The following is a 24,321-nucleotide window of genomic DNA, read 5'->3' as shown; positions in this document are numbered from 1 at the left end:
AGCAGGCTGGACACAAATGCAGGACAAAGAAACACAGCTCTGTAGTTTTAAGGCATTTACTTGAGACGTAAGCAGAGGTCGGTACACTGGCAGACAGTCAAAGATGAGCAACAGTACAAAAAACATCAAGCTTAGGCGTGGTCGAGGTACACAGGCAGGTGGTCAAAAAACACGATGAAGCTAGGTAGCAAGGAAAAACATGTACAGAGCTGGAAGGAAGGCACAAGGCACATTGATCTAGTATGGGACAACGGCAACTGTGAGGCTTATAAAGCACCCAGGTGATTAACTGCAAATCAAGAACAGGTGTGTGCTCCGAGAACCAGAGTGTGGCCAGACAGAAAGGAACACTCACCACCAAGAGAGAGACAAGAAAGAGCAGAACAGAGGAAAACTCAAGCAGAAGAATAAAACAAGCAAACAGACAGATCACACAGCAAACAAAATAAAATAAAATAGGACACATACCAACCAAAATGCAGATTCTGATAGTTTATGCAGATGACATCAAGGTTTTGTCACGAATCAGGTGGACGTTGATGGGTTATTAGACAGTTTATGGCTCTATGAGATGGGAACCTTTGCAAGAATAAACTGGGAGAAGAATGAGGCTGTCCTGATGGGGAGGTGGCAGGAAAGGGCTGCTCCCTGCCTGTCACATGGTCCACGGTGGGGAGTGGAGGGTGTGAAAATCTGGGTGAGTTTCTGGGGGTGGATGGGTATTGGGGAGGAATTGGGAGAGCTTGGTGGAGAATGTGTGTGCCAGAATGTCCAAATGGCAATGGTTGCTGCCCCAGATGTCCTATATGGGGCGAGTTCTGGTCGCTAATAACTTGGTGCTTTGGAGCGGTTACACAAACTGTCCTCCCTCCACCACGGGCCTTATTGAGCAGTTGCAGCAGTTACTGGTGGACTGTTTCTGGTCAGGCCATCACTGGATCAGTGTTCCTGTGTTGTACGTGCCGGTTCATTAAGGAGGACAGGGGCTGGTGGACATTTCTACTCGGGTGTCGACCTTCAGGTTGTAGGCTGCTCAGAGACTGTTGTACACCTCTGGACTGAGCTGGCAGGATACGGCAGGCGTCCTGCTGAGGAAGGAGGCAGGTTTTGGGTATGACAAACATCTGTTCCTCCTACATCTGCGGGAGGTCATCGGGACACGTACCTCAGTTTTTTTACCAGTCAGTTCTCCAGGCCTGGCAGGTCCTCACTGTGCACAAGGACAATGTAGGCACACCTGGGATGTGGCTGTTTCAGGAGCCTCTTTTCTTCAGTGACTTTGTTAGATCTCCTGGGTAGTCTTGTTGTCTCAAGACAACAGTTATTTGGTTAAATTTTCTGATGACACTGTACTGTTGTCTCTTCTTCATGGTTCAGAATCAGACCACGGAGCTGTTTTATCAGATTTTATTTGTTGGTGTGATAACAACTTTTTGGATTTAAATGTTTCCAAAACGAAAGAAATGATCATTGACTTCAGACATAACAGGGATGTGGCCAAGGAGAGTATCATACACAATGGAAAAAGTGGAACTTGTCACATCATATAAGTATCTGGGGACTATTTAAGTTGATGTGAACACAGACGCCATTGTGAAGCGAGGACAGCAGAGAATTTATCTTCTCCGTAAACTGAACTCTTTTCTGTTAGACCTGCAATCCTTTGTCGTTTTATCAGTCTTTTATTGAGAGTCTTTTGTGTTTTTCATTTATCTGCTGGTTTCACAGCCTCTCAGTGAAAGACAGAAAACAGCCTGAACAACATTGTTAAAATTTGTTTCAAAGATTATCGGAGTGAAAACAAAGAGACTTACACTCTTTTTGTAATCAACAGATCCTCCGGAAGGCTGGAAATCATATTTCTATGTCAGGTCATGTTCTTTAGGAGAGTTTTCCCTGCTTCCTTTAGTACGCCGTTATGCGTCCCCGGTGTGCAGAACGTAACCGGTTTTTTAAAGTCGTTATCCTTCGGCGGTTCGACTTTTAAATGCTCCGTAGGTCTGCCATGTTTCTATTTATTTATTCTTGCTATTCATTTTAACTTCTTAAGTCTGTTTTATTTGTTTTTTTGTTTTTTTTTTATTATTAGTTTTATTGTTGTTATATATTGTTATTATATTTATTTTTTTTTCTCTCAAACGAACTGCTCAAATTAAATTGCCCTTTGTGGGATTAATAAAGTTGTTGATTGATTGATTGATTGATTGTCTCTCTCTCTGTCTGGCTGCTGTGGGTCTCTGGCTGGCTTCTTTTTCTCTCTCTGACTCACTCCTGTCTCTCTTTCTGAATGGCTGCTCTCTCTCTCTCTCTCTCTCTCTCTCTCTCTCTCTTTCTCTCTCTCTCTGTCTGTCTGACTGCTTGCTGTCTCTCTCTGAATGGCTGCTGTCTCTCGCTGGCCAACTATTGTGGGTCTCTGGTCAGCAGCTGTCTCTCTCTCTCTCTCTCTCTCTCTCTCCTTTCTCACTCTCAATGCTGAAACAAGATGGGTAGTTTTAAATTTGCTTGTGACTTTAAATGGCAATATTTTCAAATTTGGGGGGGGGAGCAGGACACAGACGGACTCTGAAATTTGCGATCTGATTGTCCCAGCCCTGACAGGGAAGCAGTGTGTCCCGCTGTACATCTTCATACCTGAGTGCCGTTTGCTTTACCATTTTGAGAACAGAGCGCATTTCTACAATGCCAAAAAAGAAAAAAAAAAAAAACGAAGGCAGGAGTGTAGCAAGGGGTACTCACAACAGAACGCATTCATTAAAATCAAACATATGCAGCTGCAAGCAAGCGCTTCAGTTTTTTTTTTTTTAATTGGAGCAAGATGGAGCGTGCAGTGCATCGTCAGAGTCTGAACCAGACAGTGAGGATTCTGAGATGAAGGAGATGATCTCTCTTTTGTTCTCGATGAGCAACCAGAGCAGGTGGATCTATCGATGTGTGCACAGATCTCAACAGTGGGTTGGATCGCACGCTTTTGCTTGCAGGTTCTCCAGGACTCAGGCGCTACAGAGCTCTGTCCCAGCGTCGAGTCCTGGAACTCAGAGCACGATGCAACACACACACTGCTCCAGCAGTAGCTTCAGGCGCATTTCGTTTAAAGTGTCAAGATCAGCGATAGCTTTTCATTTCATTCCTTTCATTTCATTTCATTTCATTTTTGTTCCTCTTTCGTTCCTTTTGTGCTCTTGATTCACAGGCTATTCGGTGATAAATCGCATTCATCCACCTTACGATTTGTGACCATTTATTTTTTTTCCCTTTGTATGCCGTGTGACCGGGCCATTAGTGTCCTAGTCTGGAAAGAAACCCTTACAGTTCGGCACAATCCCACCACTAGGAGCAGTGTGCAGTCACAGTGCCTGGAGCCAACTCCAGATATAGAGATGCTGCCTTGGTCAGGGGCAGACCCTAAATAAGCATGCAAACTCCACACAAAAATGATCAGGTGGGAAACGATTCCACAACCTTCTTGCTGTGAGGCACCACTGCTAACCAGTAAGTCACCATGCCATCTAATACATGCACATGGTTTTAACATGTTCTTCATTTGAAGTTCAGGACAAATGTTCCTGGCTGCTGGGTGTTGGCCTGATCCACATCACTCCAGCCATTTAGATTGACACCTGTACATCTGTTAAATTCAGCCAAAGGTTCATAAGCTTAAGGTCATACAGCTTCCTTAACCCCCACATGACTAGTTGATGCTTGAAGCAGAAACATGCAATAATAGCAATAATCATAACTGCAGTTAGGTTCTTTCCTGGCAGCTGCAGTCGGGTAATGTTTCCCTTAAAATCTCCCTCATTTTTTCACTTCACTGACGCAGACACGTCTCGGCATGTTTGAGTGTAAATGCCAATTCAACTGCTCCACAGTCCTGAGGGTAGCAGAGGTGGTTTCTAATAATTAGTGCGAGGGAGGACTCACTTTATAATTCCACTGCGCTTTCATCCTCTCGTACTATGGCAGTGCAGATCACAGTTGTGGTGAAGCTGTGAGAGACAGGCGGCATAACACAGTATGATTGAAATGCACTGAGGGAGGTGAGGGCATGGATCCACAACAATGCTTTCCTTCAGTCAGAATGGGATTTAAACTCATTGTGAGTGAGATGTAAGTGTAGTGATGGGGTAATGAGGTTTGGGTACTGATATCATCCCAAAGTAAATCCGGAAAATGTATACTCTGATTTTTCAAAGATGATTGATTGATTGATTGGTCCATCCCTTCTGAGACATACTTGTGAGCTTATAATTAAATGGATTTTACACCTGCGGTTAGGGGTGGCACATGTAGGTGCATGAAAAGAAATTGTTTTGAATGGATTTTGGCCAAAATGGTGGAATGATTGAGGGTCATTCAAATGCAATGCCATTTGATTTTGAGGGGAGAAAACTCCACACTTCAACTACTTATGGGGAATATATAAAAAAAAAATATATATATATATAAATATACATCTATGGTCACTGTTAAATGTTACTAAATTTCATGTGACCTTTGATTTTGGACCCTCAAAAGTCAACCCCAAGGGCTTAATGATTTAACTCAAAACAATTTGGAACCAACACAATATAAATATTTCTTGCATAAATGTGTTAATTTGCCAACTTTTAGGTCAGGTCTGGTATGAGAGCATGTGTTGGTCTGATGCCAGGCCCCTTTCAGAAGTGTACAGAACAGATATGTGCTGCAAAAAAGAAAACAATTGGATAACAAAAAAACACACAAAAACTGCAAGTTGAGGATGGCAGAATAATTCTGTAAAAATACATCAAAACACAACACATAAATACATTTACAGAACAACCTGGACATTTTACAGTGTAAGCTGTTGCTCTCTCTCTCTCTCCCTATATATATATATATATATATATATATATATATATATACGAGGGCTGTCGTAAAGTATAGGTCCTTTTTATTTTTTCAAAAACTATATGGATTTCATTCATATGTTTTTACGTCAGACATGCTTGCACCCTCGTGCGCATGTGTTGAGTTTTTCCATGCCTGTCGGTGACGTCATTCGCCTGTGAGCACTCCTTGTGGGAGGAGTCGTCCAGCCCCTCGTCGGAATTCCTTTGTCTGAGAAGTTGCTGAGAGACTGGCGCGTTGTTTGATCAAAATTTTTTCTAACCTGTGAGACACATCGAAGTGGACATGGTTTGAAAAATTAAGCTGGTTTTCAGTGAAAATTTTAACAGCTGATGAGAGATTTTGAGGTGGTTCTGTCGCTTTAAGGACTTTTCACGGTGCGAGACGTCGCGCTGCGCTCTCAGGCAGCGTCATCAGCCTGTTTCAAGCTTAAAACCTCCACATTTCAGGCTCTATTGATCCAGGACGTCGTGAGAGAACAGAGAAGTTTCAGAAGAAGTCGGTTTCAGCCTTTTATCCGGATATGCCACTGTTAAGGAGATTTTTTTAATGAAAGACGTGCGGACGGGTCCGCGCGTCGGGACGCAGCCGACACAAAGCATGGCACAAGCAACGCCGTGATGAAGCCTCACAGGACATATTCCGGCATGTCCAGCTCATGCACAATTTCTTGGATAGTCACACGACTGAAAAGCCACCGAAAGCCGTCTGAAAGCCATCTGAAAGCCGTCCTGTGAGACCAACACAGAGGTGGTTTTGTGCCGCGCCATGAGCGGCACGGTGGCGCATTCCTCCGCTCCTCTTTCCATGAAAAAAACTCCTGTAACAGTGCAATGTCTCGAAAAAGTCTTGATGTCCACGTCTTCTGCCATTTTTGTGTAAGTCAGACGACATCCTGGATCAACAAAGCCTTCACATTCGAAATGATCTGGTTGTTTCAGCGGGGTGTCTGCCTGTCGATCGGCGCTGGGAGCGCGGCACGCTCTCAGCAGCTGTGGGTGGTCTTTAAACCGGCTGGAGCACTCCTTAATCTGTGTAATCCCCATAAAATCGTCCCTGAAAGCCATCTGAATTTTCCGAATGGTGTCCACCTGAGGTCTCTCACCTTTTCTGCAAAAATTTGATGCAGCAAAGCTCCAAATCGTTCAGACATTTTATTTGCAATAAAAATCCGACGAGAGGGGTGGACCACTGCTCACACAAAGCCTGCTCACAGGCGAATGACGCAACCGACAGGCATGAAAAACTCACACATGCGCACGAAGGTTCAAGCTTGCCTGATGCAATCACACGTGATTCAAATCCATATGGTTTTTGCAAAAAATAAAAAGGTTGGATACTTTTCTAACAGATATATATATTTATATATATATATATATATTTATTGCAAAGGGACACCCAGGTTTCATCTGGATGATGGCTACTTTCTAGAAGTGGGGGTGAAATGGTTATCTGCCTGGATGGTACCCATACACAATCTAAGGCAGAGGTCTCAAATGCTTTGCAGAAAGGACCGAGAGAGTCCAGGCTTTCTTTGCAGCCACCCACTCCACCAGGTGATTTCACTGATTAACTGATTACAGCTGCTCAAAGTGATGGTAAGTGATTTTCCATGGTGTGGTGGACTCTAATTTGCATCATGCTATGGAATGAGCACCAAAAAAAAAAAAATAATATGGTAAGCACCCCAATGGTGGACATGTTTATTAGTTTGCCTTGGTCTTCTTTCACTGAAACATCAAATCTAGGCTTGCATCTCAGATGTACCTTCTGGCAAATTGTAGGTGACTTTCAGGTCTTCTTTTTAAGAAAATCCTCCTCTGCTCCACTTCATCATGAAGCTGTATAACTGGGGATATAAAATCCAAAACTTGCACTGTGCACAATTTCTCCAATCACCACCACAGAAGCCTATAACTTCTTCTGGGTTGTCTTGGTGTCTTGATGGATTTCCTCACTCTTCTCCTTCTTGCACAGACACTTAGTTTTCAGAACTGTCTACTCCACACAGATTTACCATAGAGTGCCATACTGTTTGTATTTCTTCATAACTAATGTAAATAAAGTCCAAGACATATTCAGTGACTTGGAAATGTTCATGTGTCCATCCCCTGTCTTGTCTGAAGAAAACTGGCAATAAAACTGATTATTTACAGGTATTATACCAAAGGGGCCCATTACTTATGCAATCCATCATCTTGGCTTTTATATTTGTAATTAATTTATATGAGGTTGTAGAGATTTACTTTCAGTTTGAGTTTAAGAAAGATAACTTTAGTTTTTTGTTGTTTGTTTTTTTTAATTGAGAAGCCTGATTTACTTTTTGTATTTGAAATGCCATAAACAAATTAAAATATGTGAAATACCAAGGGGCTGAATACTTTTGCAAGCCACTGTTTGTGAACCACCTGTCCCTGTGATGGAGTCCAGCTCTAGTTTAAGAAAGATGACAGTTTTTCTCTGGTCATTCAGATTTCCACCCACTATCAAACACGCACCATTAGGTTGTGTCTTTCTCTGCCCTTGATCAATGCAGAGTCTCAAGTTTGGGTGTTGGACCTGTAACTGCACACTTCTCCTCATGGTTGGATGGATTTAATCCAGAAGGCACATTTTTGTTGTATGTATCCATGTGGGCCCTTCTTTTTCTAAAACAACATACAAAGAAAGACAGGGTACTGCTCCAATGTTTTTTTTTGTTAAGATTAAATCTCTCCTTCTGCCTTTTGTGCATTGAAAAGCGCATAAAAGGCACATCCGCTGTGGTGAAATCCAGCAAGCTGTAACTAGTCAAAAGAAAGCAGTTTAGTATTATTTCTACACTAGTGTAAATATTAGAATATTTCACAAGATCAGTTAAAAAAGTATTTATGAAGCGAAATGTTCAACCTCTGAAAAGTATGTTCATTTATGCACTCAGTATGTGGTTGGTGCTCCTTTGGCATGAATTACTGCATCAGTAAGGCATGGCATGGAGATGGAGATGATGAGCCTGTAGCACTGGTGAGGTGTTATGGAAGCCCAGATTTCTTTGACAGTGGCATTCAGCTTGTCTGCATTGTTGGGTCTGGTGTTTCTCATCTTCCTCTTGACAAGACACCATATAGATTCTCAATGAGGTATTGTTATGGAGCCAATCAAGTACAGTCATATCATGGTCAGGAAACCAGTTGCTAGTTTTTGGCAATGTGTGCAGGTGCCTACTAAGCTCCACAAAGTAAGTCTGTATCTCCATAAGCTTATCAGCAGATGGAAGCACAAAGAAAATCTTTTGGTAGACATCTGTGTTGACTTTGGACTTGATAAAACACAGTGGATCAACACAAGTAGTTGACATATTCATCACTGAGTGTGGAAACTTCACATTGGACTTCAAGGAACTTGGATTCTGGAACCTTGATTTTCAAATGAAATGCAAAATTTTATTTAATCTGAAAAGAGTACGCTGGACCACTCAGCAACAGTCCAGTTCTTCTCCTAAGGGTAGCATCTCACTGGACGCAACTGTTGGAGAGGAGTTGGAGAAACAAATTATCAACCACACACGCTTATGAGTGATAGTTTTACAGCTGGGGTCAAAATGAAGTGGCCACTCGCAACTGAAATGATGAAATGTTTGCACACAAAATACTTAGCTTTTATTATCCTCCTATTATCCATGTGAATAGATTCTGGGAACTCTCCTGATTCTACCCACTAATGACAAAATAAAATAAAATAAAATAAATAATAAAATAATACATTTACAAAATAATGTGTAACGTACAACTCCAATTCCAATGAAGTTGGGACGTTGTGTGAAATGCAAATAAAAACAGACTACAATGATTTGCAAATCCTTTTCAACCTATATTCAATTGAATACACCACAAAGACAAGATATTAATCTTCAACTGATAAACTTTATTGTTTTTGTGCAAATATTTGCTCATGTTGAAAGGGATGCCTGCAACATGTTTCAAAAAGTTGGGCAGTGGTATGTTTACCACTGTCTTGCATCACCTTTCCTTCTAACAATGCTCAATAAGTGTTTGGGAACTGAGGACACTCATGATTGGGTATAAAAGGAGCATCCCCAAAAGTCTCAGCTGTTCACAAGCAAAGATGGGGCGAGGATCACCACTTTATGAACAACTGCATGAAAAAAATAGTCCAGCAGTTTAAGAACAATTTTTCTCAATGTTCAATTGCAAGGAATTTAGGGATTCCATGATCTACAGTCATAATATAATCAGAAAATTCAGAGAATCTGGAGAACTTTCTATATGTATGTGGCAAGGCCAAAAACCAACATTGAATGCCTGTGACCTTCAATCCCTCAGACTAGGGATGTGCGAGTACATCACTATCTGTATCTGTAACTGTTCAACCATCAAAATGATCTGTATCCATATCTGTACTCATAATGGGCGGGGCCTAAACCGGAAGTGGTCGTGGTTTAACCCAAAATGGGTGGGGCTTAAATTAGTACATTATTTTAAGTCTGAAATTGATATGGATTGATCAGAAGTTGCTATATTTATTGTTTATTTGAAAATTATTTACAGAACAGCCTCAAATTTGAGATTAAAATCAATGTTTTTGATCACAAAAGTAAGAGAACAATTTACAGAACAAGTTTTTTTATGAACTCAGAACATGAATATTCTTAAGTGTATAAATGAATATTTACAGAACAGGCTCAGAATTGACATTAAACATAGTAGGAACTTATGAACTACTAAGCATGCATGAACAAGAGTTGTTATACTCAGCACAACTTTCTTTTTTTATTTTATGATCAAACTGATTTTTTTCAATTATTTTTTTATTTTTACTACTTAACATTCTTGGCATTTTTTTCCACACAAATTTAAACAATATTGATTAAGGTGTGTGTGTCTTTGTGTGTCTGTGTGTGCATGTGTGTGTGACTGAGTGACTGTGTCAGAGGGAGAGAGACAGAAGTTGTTCAACTGACCAATTTATTTATATGAACTGCACTGAGTGTCAGATACTGCATGCACCCATATTCAGTAAAAATACTAATATAAGCTACTTTGTGTGTTCAGCTATATGTGTGTATGTGTGTAAGTGGTCTGTAAGGCTTTTTATTTTTTGATGATCTCTGTGAACTTGATGATTCATGCAAACATCCAGTGATGGCAAACAGGGAAATAATGTCAGCCTTGTTCACTGTATTCTTCTTAAAAGCTTCGCGTTCAGTACGAGCAAAGTTTTCCAACTGACTTTATATCACCAGCCAAACTAAGAGCAAGCAAATGGTTAAAAAAAAAAAAAGCCCGGAGTGGAGGCAGTGACCGATGTACCACAAACTGTTTTCAGCTCTGTCTTGTCAAATGCACAATGTACGATACGAAACAAGTTCACTAAGTAACTTTAAATATCATACAAACCGTAAAAGAGGCGAGCTGAAGAAAACGTAAGGCGTACATAGAGAGAAACGTGAGGTAGAGTCAAGCCAAGCACAGAAAGAGAGAGAGAGAGATCAGTTCCTGTCTGTCTGTGTGTGTGCGAGAGGCTGCAGAGAGACGTGTCTGTATAGGGAGGGGCGGGCGCTGTGTGACTGGCCAATCACAGAGCGCAAAGACAGTCAGTTAGCCAATGAAGATTTTCCTTCAGCACGAGCACAGATATTGACGAGTTTTACTCGTATCATGCTTGTACTTGTCAAAAATGCTGTATCAGTACTGGATACTTATCTGGAATGAGTATCCGGCTCAACCCTACATCAGACAACACTGCATTAAAAACCGACATCATTGTGTGAAGGAGCTTACTGCGTGGGCACAGGAACACTTCAGAAAACCATTGTCAGGTAACACAGTTCGTCACTACGTCTACAAGTGCAAGTTAAAACTCTACCATGCAAAGCGAAAGCCATACATCAACAACATCCAGAAACGCTGCCACCTTCTCTGGGCCTGAACTAATTTGAAATGGACAGACACAAAGAGGAAAAGTGTGCTGTGGTCTGGTGAGTCCACATTTAAAATTGTTTTTGGAAATCATGGACGTCGTGTCCTCCAGACAAAAGAGGAAAAAAACATCCAGATTGTTAACACCACTAAGTTCAAAAGCCAGCATCTGTGATGGTATGGGGATGTGTTAGTGCCCATGGCATGTGCAACTTACACATCTGTGATGGCACCATCAATGCTGAAAGGTACATCCAGGTTTTGGAGCAACACATGCTGCCATCCAAGCAACGTCTTTTCAGGGACGTCCCTGCTTATTTCAGCAAGACAATGCCAAGCCAAATTCTGCACGTGTTACATGGAATCCCTAAATTCCTTGCAATTGAACATTGAGAAAAATTGTTCTTAAACTGCTGGACTATTTTTTCATGCAGTTGTTCATAAAGTGGTGATCCTCGCCCCATCTTTGCTTGTGAACGGCTGAGACTTTTGGGGATGCTCCTTTTATACCCAATCATGAGTGTCCTCAGTTCCCAAATGCTTATTGAGTGTTGTTAGAAGGAAAGGTGATGTAACACAGTGGTAAACATACCACTGTCCCAGCTTTTTTAAAACAAGTTGCAGGCATCCATTTCAAAATGAGCAAATATTTGCACAAAAACAATAATGTTTATCAGTTTGAACATTAAATATCTTGTCTTTGTGGTATATTCAATTGCATATAGGTTGAAGCGGATTTGCAAATCATTGTCTTCTGTTTTTATTTACATTTTACACAATGCCCAACTTCATTGGAAATGGGGTTGTAGCTCCATAGGGGTGGCGGTGGGGTTGCTGGAACATAGAGCGCACTGACTTGCAGAATGATGTCCTGCTGTCCTCCCTTGAATGTCCAGTATACAATCGCTGATATGATACTTTGATCCTGGGCTTCAAAATCCGCATGCAGCACTCATCCTTGTGCTGAACCAGCCTCTTTGTTGTGACACAGTGATGTCCAACAGCTGTTCAGGGTGTTTGTCCTTTGTTTGATTTGATCTATTTGCAAATGACATTGTAAGTCCCTTTGGCTGTTTCTTTGTTTTTTTGTTTTTTTTTTCACTTGGGGTCTCCACAGCAGATCCAAGACTTCCTCCTCTTCCATCCTCCTGTGTAGCTCTGATGGACAGATGATGTCGCATTTCCATGGCACGTCATTTAACAGAAAGATTTTCCCAGTTTAAAGACACATGCACACTGAGGGAGCTGGATTTAAAAGGAGTGTGCCATTTAATGAAAGCATGATACCATATTTCCTTCCTGAAGGTGCGTCGCCCTAACAGCGGGAACATCAAAGAATTCCCACCGTATGACCTCAGAGAAAGGGGGTGGGGGGAGCAGAGAGCGAAGGGAGGAGAGTGAAAGGGAGAGATAAAGTTAGAGAGAGGGGGAGAGACAGAAGGAGAGAGAGCCCTCTAGATACAAAAATATAAAAATGAATGTCATCCAGGTACATCACATTCCAACATTAAAGCAGAATTTACAGCGAGAGCTGGTAAGGCACCACATTCCTCACATGATGAATTTGTTTTTGTTATTTGGAAACATTTTCATTCCATCTATGTTCAAATCATATTTGATGTGGAAATTCATTGAGTTGTTTGGGAACAGGAAAGCAGACATGGTGTGCGATAGATGGATAAATAGTTTGTGTAATTGTTACAAATGAAAACCAGCACAGGCACATTTGGACATGTATGTATTCAAATACAGTATGTTTATGTTAGTATGGCTTTGCATTTTCTTGATGGTGAAACTAGAGCTGCAGAGCTTCTTACAGGTCCCCGATTCTCTCCCTGTGTTCAGTATTTGTCAATAAACACATGCATAATCTCACACACTGTCAGCCTCGGTGCACCTCCATTTTTTTTTTTTTTACTTCAGTATGTGTGCGCTGATCTAAGCTCACAGTGTCTATGGCCTCACACACAAGCTCCCACTAACATTTTACCAGTTTCATGTTTATGCCGTTTGACAGGATACCAAATAAACTATCCCTGCATGTCTCCACGTCATTTAATGTGACTGATCTGACAGAGGAGGATTCCCAGCTCCCCAGGGCCAATTTACATTTCATTTGCATATTAAATAGGGGTGGGAAAGGGAGGAGCTTGGTACATTTGCATGTACTCTCAATCCACGTTCAGTGGGTTGTACAAACGGAACATGCTTGGATCCATGCATGCACACAACTTTGATACATCTGGATATTTTTGTGCTTACGCGGTTTCTGGGTTTTAGCATCTGCCATGTTTCAGTAGGAAATCCATGCAATTCTTTGTACATGAGGCCACTGATGTCTGCTGTAACTGTGGCCAGGTTGGCAGTAGCTCGGCCACTTCCATAAACATCTGTTCCTCTCCAATCATCTCTGCTATTTTAGCATGCTTCCCAGCAGCTCGTGCATGTCCCCCCTGCCACCTCACACACACAAACACACAAAATTCTCTTACAAAACTCTCACATTAGGAGTCACAGTGAGTACATTCAGCGGGACGCACGACATCAGCAACTGCTCTGGGAGGAGCTTTGTCACCTCATCAATGTTGAGCAGTTCAAATTTCAAGTGCAATGCTGGTTACTCCCTGCGAGTGAAGCGAGGGGAAGACCCAGCGAATGTCACGCGAAATGAAACAAGTTCCCTTGCAATTGCCGTTGGCAGGCTGTCGCAACCCAGTGAGATAGTACCCTAAGACACTTCTGAAATTGTACCTGGTTCAGTAGTGGCTCAACACTATAGGAATGTCACTCTTACAGCTTACTTTCAGGATGCATCTGGAAACCAGACTATGTTTGCTGTTTTTTCTTCTACTATACGTAAACCATACAAATATAGCCCACAGTCCAAAGTATGAAAAAATACATCCAAAGATATAAGATCCACTTTCCCTTTTTGTGGGTCTTTGGCTTCCAGTGTGTGTGTGTGTGTGTCCACATGCAGTATATCTCATGAAACAGATCCAGTCCATTTGCTGTGATGAATAGGAGGATGATATTTAGTGCTGATGCGTTCCTCTTTGAGTTGAGGCTTGTCTGCAAAATGCATAGCCTTGGGGGGCATGCTTGTAAGCCAGGCTTGGTGCGTCAAAGTGCATGTTTCAAAGGGCAACAAAACAACTTTAATGATTCAACTGCATTCTGTCAAAAAGCATTTTATGTTTTAAAAATTTGAAGGCACTGTGTTCATGTTCAACAATATGTTTTGTATGCTCCCACATTACTTTGATTAAAAGATGGTTATTAAAGTGAAATTGTTTAATGGATTCTGTGTGCATTTCAAACAGACAAGCGGCACCTGTGTTAAACTTAAACACTGTATTTAACTTCATCTTTTTTCATAATTACTAGTTTTGCATTTCATATTTTAAAGGCCACACCTTCATTCACAGTGATTCACTTTTTCCACATTTTGTTATGTTACAAGACCTCAGAGACACGATTGTCTGAGCACAAATCTGGGGAAGGGTACAGAAACATTTCTGCTGCTTTGAAGGTCTCAATGAGGAGAGTGGCCTCCATCATCCATAAATGGAAGATTTTCATATCCACCGGGTCTCTTCCTAAAGCTGGCTGCCCGTCTAACTGAGTGAGTGGGGGGAGAATGGCCTTAGTCAGGAAGGAAGACCAAGAACTCCACAATCACTTTGTCAGAGCTCCAGCATTCCTCTGTGGAGAGAGGAGAACCTTCCAGGAGGACATCCATCTCTGCAGCATTCTACCAATCAGGCCTGTATGGTAGAGTGGACGAAATGGAAGTCACTCCTTAGTAAAAAAGCACATGGTAGTGACAAAATGTGGAGAAAAGTGATACTTACCAATTGCACTTTATTTATGAACGCACATACAGTGGGCCAAATATAAATTTGCAGGCCTACGCTATTATTTACTCTTTAATAGCAATAAGTAAGTCTAGTTATTGCCAACTTCAGTTTTATGTGCAACACCAAAGTTGGGACAATATGGAAAATACAAACAAAAACCCTGCAGTTATTTTTACTTTTATGTTGACTTCTATTTAATTCCAGACAGCATGAGCCCAGTATATTTCCTTTTTTTTCAGGTCAACTTTACTTTATTCCTTAAAATACATCCATGCTGTATTTCACGCCTGCAACGCATTCAAAAAAGGTTGGGTAATGGAAAGGAATGTTGCCATTACTTTACACAACACTTAAAAGACATTTTAGCATTAAAGATACAAGCAATGAAACATGTCAAGTGTTTTGTTTCATATAGTGAGTGGATCCTTATCATTTGATTGGTGCTTTGTATGTCACGTGACGTGGATTATTCATCCCATTTGTGTTGCATTGCATTTAGCGTGCAAATTTGGTTCCATCGTTTTGCACCATTGCATGCTGGGAACCCCGCCACTACGTGGTGCGGTGTTCAGCTAAACATTGCAGAGTTTGTGTTCTAATGGACGATGATTTGAAGGACCTAATTGACGGTGCTAATTCTAATAACACACACAGACATACAAAAACAAATCCCACTATGCTGTAAGCCATCTGGAACCATGAAGAGCTATTAGGATGGGTTAGAATAAAAGCTAATTCTGATTTGATTTTTTTCACCACTGCACTGAGGAAGTACACTTTTTTTTTAAAAGTACACATCGGTGCACGGCATCCATTTCTGACTAGTCTTCCCAGTTCTTCTGCTGAAAAATATCCCCACCGCATGATGCTGCCAACAGCATGCTCACTGTAGGGATGGTGCCTTGTTTCCTCTGAACATGTTGCCTGGCATTCATGCAAAGTGTTCAATCTTTGTCTCATTCAAACCAGAAAATTTGTTTTCTCATGGTCAGAAAGTCCTTCAGATGCCCTTTGGCAAATCCAGGTGGGCTGCCATGTGCCTTTTACTAAGGAATGGCTTCTGTCTGGCCACTCTCCCATACAGGCCTATTTAGTGGTTTGCTGCAGAGTTGGTTGGTCTTTCTGGAAGGTTCACTATTCACAGAGGACTACTGGACCTATGACAGAGTGATAATTGAGTTCTTGATCACCTCACTGACTAAGGTCCTTCTCCCCAATCACTCAGTTTTCACAGGCGTCCAGCTCTAGGAAGAGTCCTGGTGGATCCAAACTTCTTCCATTTACAGATGATAGAGGCCACTGTGCTCACTGGAACCTTCAAAGCAGCAGAAATGTTTCTGAACCCTTCTCCAGATTTTGTGCCTCGGGACAATCCTGTCTTAGAGGTCACACAGACAATCCCTTTGACTTCATTGCTTGGTTTTGTGCTTTGACATGCACTGTAAACTGAGGGACCTTCCATGCAGACAGGTGTGTGTCTTCCAAAATCATGTCCAATCAATGAACATACTCCAACGTGGACCCCAATTAATCTGTAGAAACATCTCAAGGATGATCAGTGAAACAGGATGCACCCTGAACTCAATTTGAGCTCATGGCAAAGGCTGGAATGCTTATGTACATGCCATTCTAGTTTTATTTTGAACTATTGCAAAAAATATTCTACTTTTTTTTTTTTTTTTCATTTTTGTCATTATGGGGTATTCTGTGTAAAATTTTGAGGGGAAAAATTTTTTCTTCCATTTTGGAATAAGGCTGTAACATAAAAAATGTGGAAATAGTGAAGCGCTTTGTGAATACTTTCTGGATGCACTGTATCCTAATGTGTATTCCATTCTTCTCCAACACCTTAACAGCATGACAACAATTCACTAACCCAGTAGTGTTTACACGGTATGAACAATATATTACTACTACTACTAATCCAGTAGTATTAACAATGTTAGGATTACAGCTATGGACTAACCCAGTAGTATTAACAGCATATGAACAATATGCCATTGCTGCTGCTACTACTTCTCCTACTACTACTACTACTGCTAATACTAACCAAGAGTATTAACAATGTTTGAACAATATCTTCTTTCTCATGTCCATCAGTTTTGATGAAGACCATCATTGTTATCCAGGAGAAAAATGTTGGGGTCTTGATGATGATAGAAGTCTGTTGGTGAGTACACAGATGGCTGTACAGCCCTATGCACAGAAGGTATGCTGGCAGTGGGGGCAGGCAATGAGGGGGATTTCACTGGGGAGGACTGTTCACCCACGACTTCCCTGGCCTGTCTCTTCTATTCTGCAGCAGCAGTTCTGTTGGTCTTACCTAGCTTAGTGCATTTGTGTAGAGCAGAGCACCATTTGTCCCAGTCCAGTGGAGTTTCCTCAAGGATTGATGTCAAATGCCTTTCAGAGATACTTTCAGGGTGGCCTTTAAGGCATTTCTTCTGATCTTCCTAGGACCTCTTCCATTTCTATAGTGCACCAGAGAAGGTCCTTTTGGGTAGCCGCTAATCTGGTATGTGAGCAACATGGCCAGCCCAGCATGACTGGGACTGTATTAAGCTGGTGTAGATGTTGGGAAGGGCTGCATGTGCAAGTACCTCAATGTCTGGGATCTCGTCCTACCGCTTGATTTTCAACATCTTTCTGAGGCATGTTGTGTGGAAGTGATTTAACTTCTTGGCATGGCATTGGTACACTGTCCACGTTGTACAAGTGTAGAGCAGTAAAGGGAGCATACTGCCTTCTAAACCTTCAGTTTGGTATACTAGACTAATGCTTCTTCTGTTCCATACATGGCTTATGGTCTACCAATGGTTGTGCTGCCTGTGATGCTGATGCTTACTGTATCATCGGTGGTTATGCTACATGATCTGGTGCTGCTGAGGTAGGTGAACTGGTCCACCGCACTGAGACTCTCTGCTGACTGTGATGTTGGACTCAGTACGGTTTCTCTGGGGCTGGCTGATGCAGAACGTAAGGTTTTTTGTTTTGTTTTTATTGTGCTGATGGTGAGACGGAAGTTACTACAGGCAGTGGTGAACGTGCTAACACTGAGCTGCATATTAACCTCAGATCCAGCTATGAAGGTACAATCATCAGCGAACAAAACATCTCTGATGAGTCTCTCACTCACTCCCCTTGGGATGAAAACACAATCTCCGGCATAGGAAGTGGGGGCCCTAATCAGAAGGCCAAACCCATACTCTGGCCCTGTGGCCAGAGAGTCCTTCTTTCAAGGCACTGAAGAGTTTCTTTATGCCTGTCACCGTAACCCTGGACTTCTGCCCAATAAGGGGGATACTGCTGTTTTGATGGTTGTAGATAGATTGTCTAAGATGGCTCACTTCATCCCTCTGCCTAAACTTCCCTCGGCTAAAGTAACGGCTGAGGTAATGCTCACACATATTTTAAACTTCATGATTTCCCCAAGATATTGTGTCTGATAGAGGTCCTCAGTTTATATCTAACTTCTGGATGGAGTTCTGCTGTCTTCTCTGGGTCACTGCCAGCTTAATCTTAGGCTACCATCCACAGGTCAATGGACAGACAGAACGCCTCAACCAAGAGTTAGAAAAAGGACTCCGGATTCTCGCCTCCCAGCATCCTGCCTCGTGGTCTTCTCAACTGTCGTGGATAGAACTGGCTCACAATAGTCTCCCTACTGCATCTTCTGGTTTCTCCTCATTTCATGTCGTTTAAGGTCATCAACTTCCTCTGTTTCCACCCACAGCACTTAATTCCTCCATTCCCTTAGCCTTTGGACTCATCCTCTGCTGCCGACGAACCTGGGAGAGGGCAAGAAGGGCCTTGCTACGGTCCTTGATGGCCTATAAGACTGCAGCTGATCGGAAAAGGTCCACTGCACCTTCATACGAACCTAGACAGAAAGTTTGGCTCTCAACTCATCACCTTCCATTGAGAGGACTGCCCAGAAAACTAACTTCCAGGTTCGTTGTTCCATTCCCGGTTTCCAAAGTTATTAATCCAGTTTCAGTTTGCCTCCATCTCCCAAGGACTATGCGCATCCACCCCACATTTCATGTTAGCCATGTGACACCTGTCCGGTCCAGCCGACTGTGCCCTCCAGCCTTTCGCCCGCTTCCTGCCTGGTGTGTGGAAGATGGCCCTGTTTTCACCATGTGGTGGCTCCTGGACTCTAGCCGCTGTGGTCATGGAATCTAGTATCTTTTGGAGTGGGAGGGCTACTGTCAGAGTTTGAGGGTCTGGCTAGTTATTTGTTTTTATTTTTCTGGTCTGTTTGTTTGTTTGTTTGTTTGTTTCATTCAGTGGTTTTCTGTATATTTATTCAAATATACAGATTGCTGGGTCTCTCTCTTCTCTGTCTCTTGGTTCTTGGTGATGGGTTTTCTCTCTCTCTGGCCACGCCCTTGTTCTGGTGATTTCCATGCGCATCTGTTCCTGATTTGCAGCTAGTCACCTGAGGTTATATAAGATCACTGGGTGCTTTAGTCCCTCTCCAGATTGATGTGCCTTGTGCCTCTTTCCAGCTCTGTTCTTTGTATTCCATAGTCCTGCCTGCTTCATTGTGTTCCTGACCTCCTGCCTGTTTGATCGACCACGCCAAAAGGCCCAATCACACGGCGTTAGCTGAACGAAGGAATAAAAGTCACAAAGCCACAAATTGTCAAGGAAAAGTGGACAAATGACCCTGCACTTCTCCCATCACCGAAAAGCCTGTGGGTGCAGAGAACATAAAAAAGTTAAATGAAATCGAAACTAACAAAAGAAAAATGATGTGAACGGCGACCTTGATACTTGGCAGCTGTGAGAGCTAATCGTCTTGGCAACAGGTCTGTCTTCACTACAACAACATGTGCACGCACATGCACCTTGCAGCCAGAGACGGCTGCAAGGTACGACATCTTACTATTCATCACTAATTGAAGAAAATAAGAACAACCCCAGGTTTCTTTTCAGCACTGTAGCCAGGCTGACAAAGAGTCAGAGCTCTATTGAGCCGAGCATTCCTTTAACTTTAACTAGTAATGACTTCATGACATTCTTTGCAAATAAAATTTTAACTATTAGAGAAAAAATTATTCATAACCATCCCAAAGACATATCTTTATGTTCGCCTGCTTTCAGTAATGCTGGTATTTGGTTAGACTCTTTCTCTCTGATTGTTCTGTCTGAGTTACTTTCATTAGTTACATTCCTCCAAACCACCAACATGTCTATTAGACCCCATTCCTACAGGCTGCTCAAGGAAGCCCTACCGTTAATTAATGCTTCGATCTTAAATATGATCAATCTATCTTTATTAGTTGGCTATGTACCACAGGCTTTTAAGGTGGCAGTAATTAAACCATTACTTAAAAAGCCATCACTTGAACCAGCTATCTTAGCTATTATAGGCCAATCTCCAACCTTCCTTTTCTCTCAAAAATTCTTGAAAGGGTAGTTGTAAAACAGCTAACTGATCATCTGCAGAGGAATGGTCTATTTGAAGAGTTTCAGTCAGGTTTCAGAATTCATCATAGTACAGAAACAGCATTAGTGAAGGTTACAAATGATCTTCTTATGGCCTCAGACAGTGGACTCATCTGTGCTTGTCCTGTTAGACCTCAGTGCAGCTTTTGATACTGTTGACCATAAAATTTTATTACAGAGATTAGAGCATGCCATAGGTATTAAAGGCACTGCGCTGCAGTGATTTGAATCATATTTATCTAATAGATTACAATTTGTTCATGTAAATGGGGAGTCTTCTAAGGTTAATTATGGAGTTCCACAAGGTTCTGTGCTAGGACCAATTTTATTCACTTTATACATGCTTCCCTTAGGCCAGTGGTGTCCAAACTTCAGCAGGTGATTTCATTGATGAACTCATCCCACCTGCTCAAAGTGATGTTAATCAGTGAAATCACCTGCTGAAGTCAGTGGCTGCAAAGAAAACCTGCACCCTCTCAGCCCTTTCTGGAATAGTTTGGACACCACTGCCTTAGGCAGTATTATTAGAAAGCATTGCTTAAATTTTCATTGTTACGCAGATGATACCCAGCTTTATCTATCCGTGAAGCCAGAGGACACACACCAATTAGTTAAACTGCAGGAATGTCTTTCAGACATAAAGACATGGATGACCTCTAATTTCCTGCTTTTAAATTCAGATAAAACTGAAGTTATTGTACTTGGCCCCACAAATCTTAGAAACATGGTGTCTAACCAGATCCTTACTCTGGATGGCATTACCCTGACCTCCAGTAATACTGTGAGAAATCTTGGAGTCATTTTTGATCAGGATATGTCCTTCAATGCGCATATTAAGCAAATATGTAGGACTGCTTTTTTGCATTTGCGCAATATCTCTAAAATTCTAAAGGTCTTGTCTCAGAGTGATGCTGAAAAGCTAATTCATGCATTTATTTCTTCTAAGCTGGATTGTAATTCATTATTATCAGGTTGTCCTAAAAGTTCCCTGAAAAGCCTTCAGTTAATTCAAAATGCTGCAGCTAGAGTACTGACAGGGACTAGAAGGACAGAGCATATTCACCCATATTGGCTTCTCTTCATTGGCTCCCTCTTAATTCCAGAATAGAATTTAAAATTCTTCTTCTTACTTATAAGGTTTTGAATAATCAGGTCCCATCTTATCTTAGGGACCTCATAGTACCATATCACCCCAGTAGAGCGCTTCGCTCTCAGACTGCAGGCTTACTTGTAGTTCCTAGTGTTTGTAAGAGTAGAATGGGAGGCAGAGCCTTCAGCTTTCAGACTCCTCTCCTGTGGAACCAGCTCCCAATTCAGATTAGAGAGACAGACACCCTCTCTACTTTTAAGATTAAGCTTAAAACTTTTTGCTAAAGCTTATACAACCCCTGACAAAAATTATGGAATCACCGGCCTCGGAGGATGTTCATTCAGTTGTTTAATTTTGTAGAAAAAAAGCAGATCACAGACATGACACAAAACTAAAGTCATTTCAAATGGCAACTTTCTGGCTTTAAGAAACACTATAAGAAATCAAAAAAAAGATTGGGGCAGTCAGTAACGGTTACTTTTTTAGACCAAGCAGAGGAAAAAAATATGGAATCACTCAATTCTGAGGAATAAATTATGGAATCACCCTGTAAATTTTCATCCCCAAAACTAACACCTGCATCAAATTACATCTACTTGTTAGTCTGCATCTAAAAAGGAGTGATCACACCTTGGAGAGCTGTTGCACCAAGTGGACTGACATGAATCATGGCTCCAACACGAGAGATGTCAGTTGAAACAAAGGAGAGGATTATCAAACTCTTAAAAGAGGGTAAATCATCACACAATGTTGCAAAAGATGTTGGTTGTTCACAGTCAGCTGTGTCTAAACTCTGGACCAAATACAAACAACATGGGAAGGTTGTTAAAGGCAAAAATACTGGTAGACCAAGGAAGACATCAAACCGTCAAGACAGAAAACTTAAAGCAATATGTCTCAAAAATCGAAAATGCACAACAAAACAAATGAGGAACGAATGGGAGGAAACTGGAGTCAACGTCTGTGACCGAACTGTAAGAAACCGCCTAAAGGAAATGGGATTTACATACAGAAAGCTAAACGAAAGCCATCATTAACACCTAAACAGAAAAAAACAAGGTTACAATGGGCTAAAGAAAAGCAATCGTGGACTGTGGATGACTGGATGAAAGTCATATTCAATGATGAATCTCGAATCTGCATTGGGCAAGGTGATGATGCTGGAACTTTTGTTTGGTGCCGTTACAATGAGATTTATAAAGATGACTGCCTGAAGACAACATGTAAATTTCCACAGTCATTGATGATATGGGGCTGCATGTCATGTAAAGGCACTGGGGAGATGGCTGTCATTACATCAATGTAAGGATGATGAAATCATTTTTCAAGAAGATAATGCATCTTGCCATGGAGCAAAAACTGTGAAAACATTCCTTGCAAAAAGACACATAGGGTCATTTCATGACATAGGGTTAATGTCAACGAGCAGATGTGATTTGATGCAGGTGTTAGTTTTGGGGATGGAAATTACAGGGTGATTCCATAATTTATTCCTCAGAATTGAGTGAGTCCATATTTTTTTCCTCTGCTTGGTCTAAAAAAGTAACCGTTACTGACTGCCACAATCTTTTTTTCTTGATTTCTTATAGTGTTTCTTAAAGCCAGAAAGTTGCCATTTGAAATGACTTTAGTTTTGTGTCATGTCTGTGATCTGCTTTTTTTCTGCAAAATTAAACAACTGAATGAACATCCTCCGAGGCCGGTGATTCCATAATTTTTGCCAGGGGTTGTAGTTAGGGTTGGATCAGGTAACCCTGAACCATCCCTTAGTTATGCTGCTATAGACTTAGACTGGGGGGTTCCCGTGATGCACCCAGTGTTTCTTTTTATTCACCTCTTTTTGCTCTGTATGCACCACTCTGCTTTTAGTCATTAGTGATTGATCTCTGCTCTCTTCCACAGCATGTCTTTTTCCTGACTCTCTCCCTCAGCCCCAACCAGTCCCAGCAAAAGACTGCCCCTCCCTGAGCCTGGTTCTGCTGGAGGTTTCTTCCTGTTAAAAGGGAGTTTTTCCTTCCCACTGTCGCCAAGTGCTTGCTCATAGGGGGTTGTTTTGACCGTTGGGGTTTTTCTGTGATTATTGTATGGCCTTGCCTTACAATATAAAGCGCCTTGGGGTGACTGTTTGTTGTGATTTGGCGCTATAAATAAAATTGATTTGATTTGATTATTGATATAAAGGAATCAAAATGTGTGAAGAAAATGTATTTCACTCAATGCACTCAATGCAAGATGTGGCCTTGATATTCCCGTCTTTGAACAAATGTTTTGAGACTATCCAGTCGATTTACACCTGATCTGATGTTGAAAGTAGGAATCTATAAGTGCAGTGTTTTGATTCATAAACAATATTGTCCGCTTACCCTCTGCATTGCTTCCTGACTTTGCAAAAATTTGTTTATATAAAAAGATATAACTTTTTCAAATAATAAATAATTGCTCTTTTAAAAGATTTGGTTTAATTTGGTAGAGCAGCACCTGGTGTAGGATAAAGACAACAGGTGAGCTGTACTCTCAGGACATTTAACCAAATGAAGGTCTCCTCCACAGCTTTGACCTCTTGATGGAGTCTTTGGAGACACTTTCCTTACATTTTGAATAGCAGAGATGTTCTCTTCTTCCTTCTGGACTTTGTTGAAACTGTGTCAGAAGCAATAATGAAACACAATTTCTTGATCAAAACATTTCACAGAAAGTAAAAAGCACCTTCAACTTTTCAGGCACACGCTTAAGGTACCCTGACACTTGCATGACCTTGATCTGCACACTGGCACAGACATTGTTGTGATGATCCCACCACTGTATTCCCAGCTGGACGCCATGCTTTGTTACACTGGATGCCATGCTTTGTGCGTTGGATGCTGCGTATATAAAATAATTATATTTTAGTGGATTAATCATTTTCTGTCAGAGTTGGCTGTTGAAAATGCCTCTAATCACTTCCAGAATCACAACGGACTGCTCCAGCTGGAGCTTTTCTGTCTGCACATGCATGCTTAATGTGGTGGAGTACACATTTGGAACTGTCTAAAGAGGTAATTATTTGTAATGCTTATATTGTAATAGCTTGGTAAAACAGTTGCATGTTCATTCCTTCTTGTGTCAGCTGTAAAAGTATGTTTATGGT

General features: G+C 41.5%; 1 long non-coding RNA gene across 1 annotated transcript; it reads left to right on the top strand.

The window, feature by feature from the left end:
- The first annotated feature begins 3,877 nt into the window (after positions 1-3,877).
- On the top strand, positions 3,878-23,820 carry LOC117500707. The gene is made up of 3 exons (XR_004557832.1): positions 3,878-3,889; positions 3,976-3,980; positions 23,696-23,820. It is a non-coding gene; the product is annotated as an uncharacterized LOC117500707 (long non-coding RNA).
- The last annotated feature ends 501 nt before the right edge of the window (positions 23,821-24,321 follow it).

The sequence above is a fragment of the Thalassophryne amazonica genome, chromosome 19 (genome assembly GCF_902500255.1).
Source record: "Thalassophryne amazonica chromosome 19, fThaAma1.1, whole genome shotgun sequence".
NCBI lineage: Eukaryota > Metazoa > Chordata > Actinopteri > Batrachoidiformes > Batrachoididae > Thalassophryne > Thalassophryne amazonica.
The sequence above is the reverse complement of the archived record's forward strand: the minus strand, read 5'-3'. Positions and strand labels throughout refer to the sequence as shown.